Here is a 12,449-nt window from a genome sequence, read left to right on the forward strand (position 1 = left end):
GGAATCTGTGCAACAGACAATGGCTGCAATCACTTTTTAATAACATAGAACACTCCCCTATAATGGCATCATTTGAAACCCTCCACAACTAAACCTGTGTACGTGGTCAGTCGCCAAGCCTCTGTTATCCCTGAGATTCTCCCATCCCCCCCATGCAACAAAAACAGGGGACCTTCTTCAGAAATGCCCTTAAATGGTCATATTTGCTGACCCTGCAATGTATTGAGACAGACTCTGCATTCCAAAATACCACACCTAAACTCTGTGCTCAATATCTCTCCATTGAATGTACCATACATCCCAAATATTAATATGGACTATCAAATTTCCTTACAGTATCCTTACAATTAAATGGTATTGGTATCTCAGCATCAAACACAAACCCACCTATACATCATAGAGGCGGAAAAATTATTTAGTCCCTCGATGCAGATTGAGAACCTATTGGGCTAATATATTCAGAAATCAACATTTTTCAATCATTGTATAGCACATTTACATGCTGAATCTTCATTGTGTACGGACAGTTATCCCACTCATGATCTGGAGGTCTGGGATAGTTCAATTAAATTTCGTAACATAACCTTACTGTATGAATAAAGATAAACACCTTAGAAATGATTTCCATCTCCATTCCCTTGAGATGCCACCATGTTTAGGGGAGCCCTGACATCAACCAAAAAGGTCCAGTCTCTATTTTAGGAAACCCAAGGTGCTGATAGAATGTGACATGTGTGCAGATTAAACCTCTTTCCGCCCAGAAAGATATACTATCGTGTTAGCAAGAGCAAGAGGAAACTAAAAAATGTCAACCATTAGTTAATAAAATCTGTTTTGAATTGTTTCAGTATTTCTTTTTTTTTTTTTTTTAGCACTCATGAATATTCACTATTGCAGATTCTGCCTGTGAGATTGAACACAGCTTTCAGGGACAAACTCTGAAGCATGGCAGTCCTCAGCATTCCACTCACAAAGATATGAACAGTCAAGTTCAGGGGAGGGTTACACATTGAAACAGGGTAAGTGCTGTTAATTCCCTGTTGGACCATGAGCCTGGTCGCATTCATGAAAGGAATGTATAAACAAGTTTGTTCAGTGCAGTAAAGGTTGGAGAAGGGTAATAACACATAAGAGGTTTTTTGGAAGGGGGGGGGGGAGGAGGCTTTTATTTATTTTAATATATTAAATGCACTTATTCGTTCATTTTTTGGGGTTGTATATTTTATCTGGTTTGTACAGATTATTTACTTTTAATATTGGTATAGAGCTGTTCACATGTTTCAAATATTAGCAATGCATTTCCGTTTCTAAAAGTAACCCTACAAATAAATCAATCAAACAGGTTATCAATTTTGTAGTAGGCTATTGCCATTTACAGACAGGGTGCCTCCATATACCCCCCGATTCTGATACTCTCAAGAATTAGAAGAATGTCTTTTTCAGATTTCATTATAGCTAAATAAGAGGTTCTATAGATATAAAGTGTGACATACGTTCACTATAGTCAGGCTGCATCCAGAACATCCCCAGCGCAGGTAACAGCATATTAGATTATGCTTTAACAATTGGAAAACAGGCACCACTGAAACTGATAATTAACTGCCACATAACCATGAAGATGACATACTGTACAGTGCTTATCATTTAATGTTTCACTATTAATGTGATGGCTGCTAGTGGAGGAGCAGCCCGTCAGTCTCACATTGCAGAAATAATGAATGCCTGTATCTGTCTGTACCTTCACTGCTGTAGGTGCATAGCTGTCAGCATTGTCAGGTGGATATTGGTTTCTGATTTCAGCCTATTCTTGTATGTATTGGAAGAGCAACACTGTCTAACACCTACCTCCCATAGAGTACCAGCACAACATGCACCACAGTACTATTGAACACCCCATCCAACAGGAATCTAGCATGCATTCATTGGCATTCTACAGTAACCTACATCGCAAGTTGTAATTTGAATATGTTACAGGTGATGATGGTACACGGTTTCTTGTTATTTAATTTATGTTAAAGCTCACTGACTATTTCTGTACCACAACCAGTTTATTAGTTCTTGCATCAAATGCTTTAAGTATCAATACTATTAAACTTTCAACCAAATGCGTCTACTGAAAAGGCTTGTCTACATTAATTAGAGTGGGAAGGTGGAGGTTCCTATCCTAACTAAGCTGCTTAATTGACCCCCGGCTGGTATAATCTTATTATACCCCAAGTACTTTAGATGAAATGAGATGGCAAACCAATCCATTTAAAACAGTATTGATCCAGTTTCCCTAACCCATTTAATACACCATATTTGACTTACTGTTAATTAATCATTGTAGATGGTACCTGAGGAAGTAAATACATACAGCATACAATTTACTGTAGTGCAATATATTTTTTTCAGAAAGATGCTGCTGTTTCTTGGTGTGGTAAAATTCTAGAATCTTCAGCCTTATTTTAAACTGGAATCAAATTTACTGAAACCCTTTGAATTTGAACATCAGTATTTATGATGTTCTTATATTTCTGATTTTCAGTGTATCTTGATATCAATCATAATACATGCTTTTAATTTTGTGGTTTTTTAATGTTTATGACAGCTTGTATTTTTTCTCTCATTATTTTCAATGTCATTCAGTAAATCACTACAGTCAACACAGGATGTTTGTAGTCACATTTCTGAGTACATGTTAGTGACTGAATAAACGTGCTTCATTTATTATCATTATTAACGCTGGTTTTGGGTAATATATTTTCCATTGAAACTACAGAGAATTAATTAAAGAGCATTAATTACAATTTTGAATGACAGAGAAACGCAGTGCCAAAGAAATACTTAAACTGTCATGGTAATTGGGCACAGAATTTGCAAAAGCAAGTACTAATTGGCAGAGTATCAAATCCTGCAGGTTGAATGTCTTACAGATGCAGATGTTTTTATGTGTGATGACAGGATAATATGTTCAAGCTTTTGAAAAGGCGAGTGAAGGGAACAGCAAGATGACTGGGTGTCAGGTTTGCTTTCTAACAGATGATTAGAAGAAACAACAAAAAATGGAGAGAGAAGCTCATAAATTTCCGGGAGCACTTTAATATCTAAACCTTTTATACAGTAATTGTTCATTAAAGCTGGAAGATCCACACATTAAAAAGGGACTGGTAGATTTGAAGCAATGCTGAGATTGACAAAAAAGACATCCTTCGGGGGTGCTCAGTTTCAGTCCTGGATTATTACTGGTTTATTGGGTAACATTTTCAAATGCCTGGGTGGAGATTTAACTGGTTCCGTTTGACTAATGCAGACCAAAGAATTAAAACAAAAAGCTGAAATGCAATTGCATTAATAGAACTGTCACGTCTTGAACATGTTCAAGTTGTTTCCGAAGCAAATAATCATCTGTCCTGACACAATATATGTGACCTCTGAACAAAAGCCTTTCATTTTTAGCAATAACGAGAACTATCAAGGAAATCTGGCTTAAGGGTATGTAATGGTTGAATAGTTTATCATTGTGAAATGTATAATATTGCACTGTTATCCCACATACCTTCACAGACACAGGTTAAATGTATTATATGTGTATCCTCATGCTTGATTGTCATTATTGTTTAAGACTTATGTTTTGTAGCATTTCAATGAAGTGACTAGCATTTACTGGCATCTGAATCGACAGTGCTATCATCATGTTTATTGATATTTTTCCCCTCTTTTATTTTCTCTCAGTTAAGGAAAACAGTTTTTCAGAGTGGTGTCTCTGTGTCCAGATGTTTCAACTTTGGCATAGCAATACCCATTCAGTATGAAGGAGCCTTGTGTTTAACTTTGCGCATTTAAAAAAATAATAAATAAATACCCTCACATACACAATTTTGGGAGGAGGTGGGGGTGGTAAATATATTTTCTAAATAGCCTTTCTGTCTCTAAAGGGTTGTGTTTGGGCACAGCAGCACCCATATCAAGGAGGCCTGTGTGCATTACAGCGGTCAACATTATTGAAAAGTAAAAAAAAAATGTAATCTGTGATTTTAATTTCTTCACTGTAACCTGCTCTGTGAGAAGAGTGTTGACATGCTGTGGGGAAAAAGACCTCCATTACCCAGCTGTATCACCTACGTTTACAGGAAGAATTTATATGGGTGTGGGTTAATTGCACCAGGCAGTGGATGAACAGCTGCCTCCCTTGAGAATGAGCCAGCTGACTGTACAGTACCGTAACAGATGTGTTGCGCAATGAAAGTACTGCCCACCTAGCTTTTGCCAGAACATGTCACTGCTACAGTACTATAGCCTAAGCTGCTTATAGGAAAGAAAACCTAAACTCAGTCTACATGCACCTGTTATATTACCTACGTCTGTAAAACAAAACAAGTAAAATAGCAGTAGAAGAGAAATGTTCAGTAGCCAGTATACAGTATTGGCATAATATGAACATCTGAAATAAGTGTGCAGGTACAATTTACACTAATCTAATGTTATTACTGTTCAGCAGCAGTGACCTGTCTACAGTATGACTATTAAGTAATTATATTTTGTTAAGAGATATGCCCTTGCTTAAACAGCAGCAACAAACAGCCTAATATCCCAGCAAATTATACATTTACTGTAGTTGAGATCAATAAATAAAGATAACATATCTAAAACTATCATCTTAATAAAACTACCATCTTAATAACTTCAGCTGCATAGCTAATACTGAACTACAGTGTCAACTAGTATTTAATGTCTTGGGCAACCTTGGTTGAAGATGAATGGAATAGGGCCTGGTTGGAACAAAGTCATGGAATGGACTAAACGATCCAAGAGTCTACCCCTGTCCTAGAATGATGGTGAAAATTGTAATTAAGCAGTAATGTTATCAAATTCTAAAAGGAAAATAAAATGATAAAATATTTACCAGTATATTACCTTCTACGGTCAGTCAAAAACTGATTTGAATTTTTTTTTTGTTAGCATTGATTGCTGGGCCATTTGAAGCATGAGTCGATCATCCTGGCTTCAGAAGGTTGCATAGAGAGGGGAGTGATTCTATTTAGGTAGTCCAATGTTTCAGACCCTATCCCTAAGTATAGGGTGGGCAAAAGAGTATTTGATTCCAGCTCTTTGTTCCAAAAAAATGTTAAACTGTTTAATTGAATCCATTTATTGAAATGATAGTTTCAGATTTCCCTTCAACAACAAACAGTGCAAAACTGATCACAGCTCTACGCCAATGAGTAAAATACTTGGATTAACTTGAGGTTGCTTGTTAATGGTGAAAGACCACTTTTGCCTCAGAAACACAGTGACGTGAAGGTCATTTATAGAATGTTGAAAACAGCAGGGGTGTGGGGGTATGATAAATGGATTCCTAAGGGGTCTTTTTCTGTTTGTTTTTGTTGAACTGGGTTCAACATTTACATATACAAAGTGTTCCTTGTCTCAAGACAGGAGGTGTTCTAATGTTCCTTGATCTATCCCTAATGCAGCGTTCCCAGCAAAGGTTATAATTTAAAATGGTTAATGCTTAAGTCAGGCCCATTAAAGCTGCACAAACAAATTGGTTCTCATATCATTAAAATCAGATTTTTATTTTTAATGACTGCAGTATTTTATGTAATGGGTAGCTGTATTACTACAGTGATTTGCATAGTTTAACTTCTATTCAGATAATGACGCAGAAAATACCCATAATTTGTATTTGTTATTTATAAATGAGCTAAGTATCTTAATATCTTAAAATGATACATTTAATCCAGGCATTAATGTAACTGCTGTTTGACACTGATTACATCACAATTCACCATTTTTGTAGTGCACAGGGTACAAACACCCAAACAGCCAAGTGGGTAATACTGAAAAGTGGGTTTGTATGGTTTTGGTCTGCTTTCATTTGGGTGGGTGTTAAACACAATAGTCTTATAGTCACAATAGTTACCCAATAAAATAGCAAACTATTGTTTTGCACCCACAACAGTCAGTCCTCCCTAACTTAGTACACAAGTTGAAATCCACACATGCTTTATCCTGCAGGGCTGCATAATCTGTTATTTTGGCTCACCTACTCTAGGTGGTGACTCGAGAGTGATTAATTCACTTCTATAATAAAAACTTCAGCGATACAAATCAGAAAAAACATCAACTTTAATTTACTTGTGTCTGTTATTTATATATTTACTATCTTGCCTCATCTAAACTGTATTAGACTTGGAGTCAGCTCCAGTCTTATTATATCCTTGTTTCAGTAAAAAGAAACATGCCCAAAAAAATAATAAAAAGTAACAGATCTTCAATGTTTTCTGCCATTGGTTTTTTGGAATATGTAAAATGTACCACGGACAAATAAAATTTTCCTTGTATGTACATAGCTAAAATGTGTCTCTGTCTCTATATTTCAACCCTTATACATTATTTTTAAATTGTATTTTAAGGTATAACTACCTTTAAGGCACCAAGAGAAGGTAAAAAAATGAAGGTCGTAGTGAGCTTCTGTACCCATTTGAATTGCCACAATATCTATATTACTTTAGTGCACTTGGTGTGCCTGTGAAAGTGATGTGTTTTCTGCCCCCAAAACTAAATTACCTATAGATGAAATCAAAATTAAAACAAACTGTTGTATGTGAAGCTTGAGAGCTTGGTAAGGAGTCATATGGATCCAAGGTAACTTGGTATTTGATTTACAGATCATTCCCTCTCAATTCACTTACTGGCACGTGTAATTTTTCTGGCACTGTGATATACCGTGAGTGTTTAGTGTTTGGTTGTTTTTGTCATACTAATTGTAAATGTTTGTTCTTGTTATACAGCTAACACGTACCAGGAGCTGTCGCTAAAGGCCAGCACCAACCCAGACAACACTGCACTACTGTTCACTAATAAATTGGATTTCACCACGAGCACGTTAGCACTCACTCTGGACTTGTGATCGTGTTTGTGTTCTGTGTGTGTTTATACTGTGTTTATTATTTTGGGACTGAACCCCGAAGTTTCATTGTGCAATACAATTTGCTGTGTATTGCCTGGGATCATTATTTATGGTCACCAAATGGCCAGGATTATAAAAATAAAGGATTGTTTGGACCGTGAACTTTATTGTCTGTCATCTGTTTAAGCACTGCATCACATCTACACCTGCGCACTGCAAACCACTTTGCCACATGTATTCATTAAATCATTTGATTAAAGCATATTCTAGTCCAGTCACTCCAATATATTACATTTCATTGCCAGGATACAGAGACAAACAAATGAGAGAAAACATCTTTAAAGAAATTGGTATGAGAAATCGAATGTTTATTACAAGATATAACGTCCAGCTTCTGACTCTTCAAGATTTATAATTCTTCTCATATTCTACTTGAATTGTCTAATGGTTACAAGCAGAACCGTTTGTCTTGATTAACCCGTACCTTTACTGTTGTGATCTAGTATGGTGTGTCATTAATCACATTTGAATGACAAAGGGAATTCTTACAGAACATCTTGAGAATTAATGCCTTGAAAATTTGATTAGGAAAAGAAAGCCAAAGCAATTGAGCTTTGCAGAGCTGTGAAACAGTAATATGATCATATGAGATCAATACTAATGCAAAGTATAGCATTTCAATGTTACATGTATGTTTTAATAAAGAAGCCGTTATCTCCAAGATGTTTTTTTTTATTGAAGTTGTATTTTGATAGCTACACTCAGTCACTGTGACTGACACGGTGCTGTAATTGATTGCTTTACTATTTGTTGTTTTATGTATTGATTGCATACTCATAGTCACAGTGGATTTTGCTTAGCTTATTGGGTTTACACTACTTGAATGCAGCATATTAATGTGTTTGCCTGTATGATGGGGAAAGCAGGTACATTTTGAACTTTAAATAAGGTCTACAATCATGGAATTTAATTTGATCTTATCTTACAGACAAATCTCGTTGCATTCGTTGCTGGTTGTTTTTTGAATACTGTACAATAATTGCTGACAGAGGGACTATTTCAACGCTTATTATTTTCAATTTGTTTCTGATCAATCTGCCAAAATCATCTCCCAGGCGCAAGTCAGACGTTATGTAAATGATGGCACAATGTGTTTGGGAGGATCCACACAGCAGGAAAGTTATTTATGGTAGGAAAGTGATTTGAAGGTAAACCTACACCAAAGAAAGCATTAGCTAGAAAGGTTGTGATTGATTGGTTATATTTTAAACCCACAATAAATCAATGTATAGGTATATACTGTACTGTGAATGTAAGTGCAAGCCTTACTGATCAACGATTTAGTGTAAACTTACTGCTCACCTGGACTGTCTGTTACGCTATGCATGATTCCTGCAATATCTTTTTTAACATTTTCACTGTTGCTTTGATATTTATTATTCATGCACCCTGGGTCAGTAATCAATGGTGGAATGAAAACCACCACAATGTTACTCTCTTTGAATGTCGACACTGCCTTTTACAGAGCAGAACCTAGTTGCCATGGATGCGCTCTGAAAGGTCAATGTTCAAGTTGTGTAGGATGATTTTGTTGTACAATGTATTGTATGTGAATTTAGTGTTACATAGGAATTAGGCTTATTGTATTACATGCTAGGAAAAAAAAGATGCCTGCTTGAATGATCTGGAAGGTGGGTGTAATCCAAAGAATGTACAACCAGCACCAGCAGGGACTACTGTACATCTGCTCAAACCTTTAGACCATGTTTATACTGAAGCTGTAAAAAATCTGACTGAAGCCATGAATATGTTAATATCGAGTTTGAGTGACTGTCTGTGTTTTACAAGACCATGACCAAACACACACAGACACACACACACACACACACACACAGACACATACCGGTACATATATGGAAAAAAAATATCACCAAAAAAATATTTTAAAAGCTAAATTGAGTGTGTAGTGGAGCATTTTTAAAAAAATCAATTTTACACCCCATAGATTGAAGTCAGCAAGCTCCTGATCATGTGACTCACCTTGCTTTAAATGGAGGCACCCCTGGTGACCCTTGCTTTCATACACTTTTCTTAAAACTCAAATTGAAGGCCATTGATTTATTTCCCATTAACCTCACTAAGCTAAAGAAACCGTTAAAAGATGATAATACAGCTCTGTAACACACACAGTTGTTGGATTATCACTTCATGACAGATGGAACTAATCTGTGTATTTTAAATGTGGAGTTGTGCTTAAGATAATGTACTGCAATGTAGTAAGCAGAGGTTTTGGCCATAGTACTGTATGCTATAGATATAACTGTGGTGTATTTTGGCTTGTGATGTTCCCTGCTTTATCTTTAAAAAAACAGTATGGATATCTTGGAGAACAGTATGTAACAGGATTAAGACTACAATATGGTATGTAAAAAATATGTTCAAAATGCATTCTCTAAGATTTTTAACCCCTCGTCTGTTTTTGATATTAAGCAATTGTCCTTGGTAAATGGTCGATTCTGAAGTTTTTGCAGATACAAGTGAATCATGCCCTGCTGACTTGTGTCTTGAACCTTACAAGAGTGCACAAAAAGTGATTAGTATTTTTCACAAAGCTCAAACCTTATCTCACACAGAACACATGTGTTTGCATCCTTTTAGTCCTGAACATGAACCTCCTGACCACCAAGTAACACAATTCCATTGGCCAAGTCACTGAAAACAAGAATCTGTCAACGTGGCATTGTCCTGTTGCATTGTAGTTGAACCGTTTTATGGCTACATGCATCCAATTAAGTTTGTACTAATGTATTTCAGCCTCATTTCCTTTTCTCAAGAATCTGAAGAAATGAAAAGCACACTCTGCTATAGTGAGTGCATCTGTAAGCTACACACTCAATTTAGCTTTTAAAATATTTTTTTGGTGATATTTTTTTCCATGTTTATTAATGGTATGTTTAATCCCCCCACACACACCATGACCACAGTGTCACCAGTTAAAAAGGTATTAAGAACATATGATACGATAAATACATGTATTTACATGTATCTACACGTACGTTTAATATTTTAACATACATAGGCATAAACAAAATAACTTAGTTTTTTCATGAACAAGTTCCTTTTCAGTTTCTCTTCTCCCGTAGTGGTAATACAGCCCCCGTGGCCTTGTAGTGGTAACAGAGCCCCTGTAATGGTAATAGAGCCCCCGTAGTGGTGACAGAGCCCCTGTAGTGGTAATAGAGCCCCCGTAGTGGTGACAGAGCCCCTGTAGTGGTAATAGAGCCCCCGTAGTGGTAATAGAGCCCCTGTAGTGGTAATAGAGCCCCCGGGGCACCGTAGTGGTAAAAAAAAACAACAACAAACGTATTTAATGTGGTAAAACATCAAATGTATTCATGTTTATATACAGGATATTAAATACCTATTTGAATAATTAATTTTTATAAAATGTGTTTACACTGACAAACATTTTAACAAACTTCCTCGGAATGTATGGCTTTCGGCAAAGTAATTATCACTGCGTAGTTGCGTAATTTATAAAAAGAATAATATATTCATTGCTTCTTGACCCAGAACAAATTGCCCAGATTATGTTGAGTTTCTCGAGCTGGTAATGAACTCTCTTCCCAGCCAGATGTGTTTGGTCACGGACCATTGGAAGAAAATTCTATTTAAAAACACGTCAGTGTTATGCTTGGCTAATGAAAGGAGAAACTTTTGATAATTACCCAACTAAACCAATGCTGATCTGGGGGAGTAATCCGATTACCAAGATGTTGCGAAATAAGATTTCTCTCTGAGCTTGTTTCTTACATATAAATAACATAGGCTATTTTACGCATCAGTACTGGTATCCAGTATAGCTTTCTACAGTATCTGGAGTCACTGGTTAGAATGGATGGACTATATACACAATATAGGGCTGAACTGGGGAAGAATTAATTCAAACTCTTTTTTATGTTCTAAGAGTAGGGCTCTACCTAAATCACAATTCCGCTGATTTCCCGGAAATCGGGAAATTGAGGGGTCACCGTGAAATTCACCTCTGCATACAGGACAGGTACAGAGAGAAAAAAAAAACGTGTTTAAATTAACTACTGCACAACGCAAGCAACGCAAATTACGTATCTTCCTTCTGTAGATAGGCTTTTTTAATTCCTTCGTCGTCCTGTGTGCATTTAGTAAAAAAAAACTGACTTTTCTGTGACCTGTACTGTATAGTAGGGGGTGGGACAAAGTCAGTGCTGCTTTGTTTTGATTTAGGTTGCTAAAAATGTAGTTTTCAGCGTTGGAGTTAAAATACCAGGGTAGTTAATGTGTGTGTATGGTGTGTGTGCGTGCGTAAGGTGTGTGTGTGCGTATGGTGGGCGGAACCCTCCCCCGAGGCTATAAGTGTGTGTGTGTGGGGGGGGGGGGGTGCAAGTCGCCAGCGGGAGAAGGCGCACAAACTTGAAAGCGAGTGGTTGTGTATGACTGTGAGGGACAGAACACGAGGCTAAAAGTCAGGGCCTGCTCTGTGATGAGGTAAGAAGAACCCTGAAGAAAGTCTGCTGCGTGCGGTGAAGAAGGCAGAGTGACAGTGAGCGAAGACAGCAAGAAGAACAGAGAGAGAGCAAGTGAGGGAGTGTGAGACGACAACAAAGAGAGCGAGGGAGTTAGTTGTTTTATTATTTTTGGCGTGAACCCGACCCAAACAGGGATTTGCTGTGTTTATTTAGTTCAGTAATAAAAACTGCAAGTTTGGAATCCCATCTGGTCTCCCTGAGTCCTGTTTCACTCGCAGATGCGAAGAGAGCTATAGTATACTGTAACTACACAAGTCTATATGCTGCCAATTCTCTTTGAAACTAATGTAGAATGTAATTTTAATCAGAGCTTGTATGTGCTGTGGGTCTCTATGAAAATGCTGCATTCTGCTTTTCCTGTGGAGGTATCTGACTGTAACAGGGCGAGGAGCCTGTCCGTTTATTTGTTTATTTATTTTTAGAACAGGGTCTCCCCCTCCGCCCCTGTGTTATTTTATATTTGTGTTTTATGATTTATTATTGTATTTATATATGATGGCGAAGCGCCGTGTGTTTTTGTTATTGTTTTGTTTTTATTTTAAAATGTGTTCTGGCAGAGGCGAGGTTGAGTACTCATCCTCTGCCAGGAATAATTAAAAACCTCATGCAGAAGGTGGCCATCTCCCGAGTTAATTAAGTGATTAATTTGTTGCTAATCGGGAGATGGTCATCTGTATATAAACCTGCAGCTCTCTACCCTCAGTGTGGATGTTCAAGAGGAGGAACGAGAGCGAGCGAGCGAGCGGAGCGAGAGAGAAAATTAAAAAAACAAAACGTATAGGATCATTGAAGGCCACTGTCCAGCCTGATCGTATAATTTGTGTTCGAGATTTTGTTTAAATATTTATTTTATTTTTGTGTTTAAATAAACGGCGCACCACGCATCTTTAACTGCAGTACTTCCCTGGTCTCAGTTTTTCCTTCCTGCTTCTGGCCTCACGACCACCCTGCCACACTGACACTATCAGCATGGTCATTTTGACATTCCG

General features: G+C 37.1%; 1 long non-coding RNA gene across 1 annotated transcript; it reads left to right on the forward strand.

Moving 5' to 3' along the window:
• The first annotated feature begins 228 nt into the window (after positions 1 to 228).
• On the forward strand, positions 229 to 7,057 carry LOC131698665 (uncharacterized). Its single transcript, XR_009307694.1, has 2 exons — positions 229 to 1,019; positions 6,777 to 7,057. It is a non-coding gene; the product is annotated as an uncharacterized LOC131698665 (long non-coding RNA).
• Positions 7,058 to 12,449: the final 5,392 nt, after the last annotated feature.

Source organism: Acipenser ruthenus, chromosome 2 (assembly GCF_902713425.1).
Source record: "Acipenser ruthenus chromosome 2, fAciRut3.2 maternal haplotype, whole genome shotgun sequence".
In the NCBI taxonomy this organism is placed as follows: Eukaryota; Metazoa; Chordata; class Actinopteri; order Acipenseriformes; family Acipenseridae; genus Acipenser; species Acipenser ruthenus.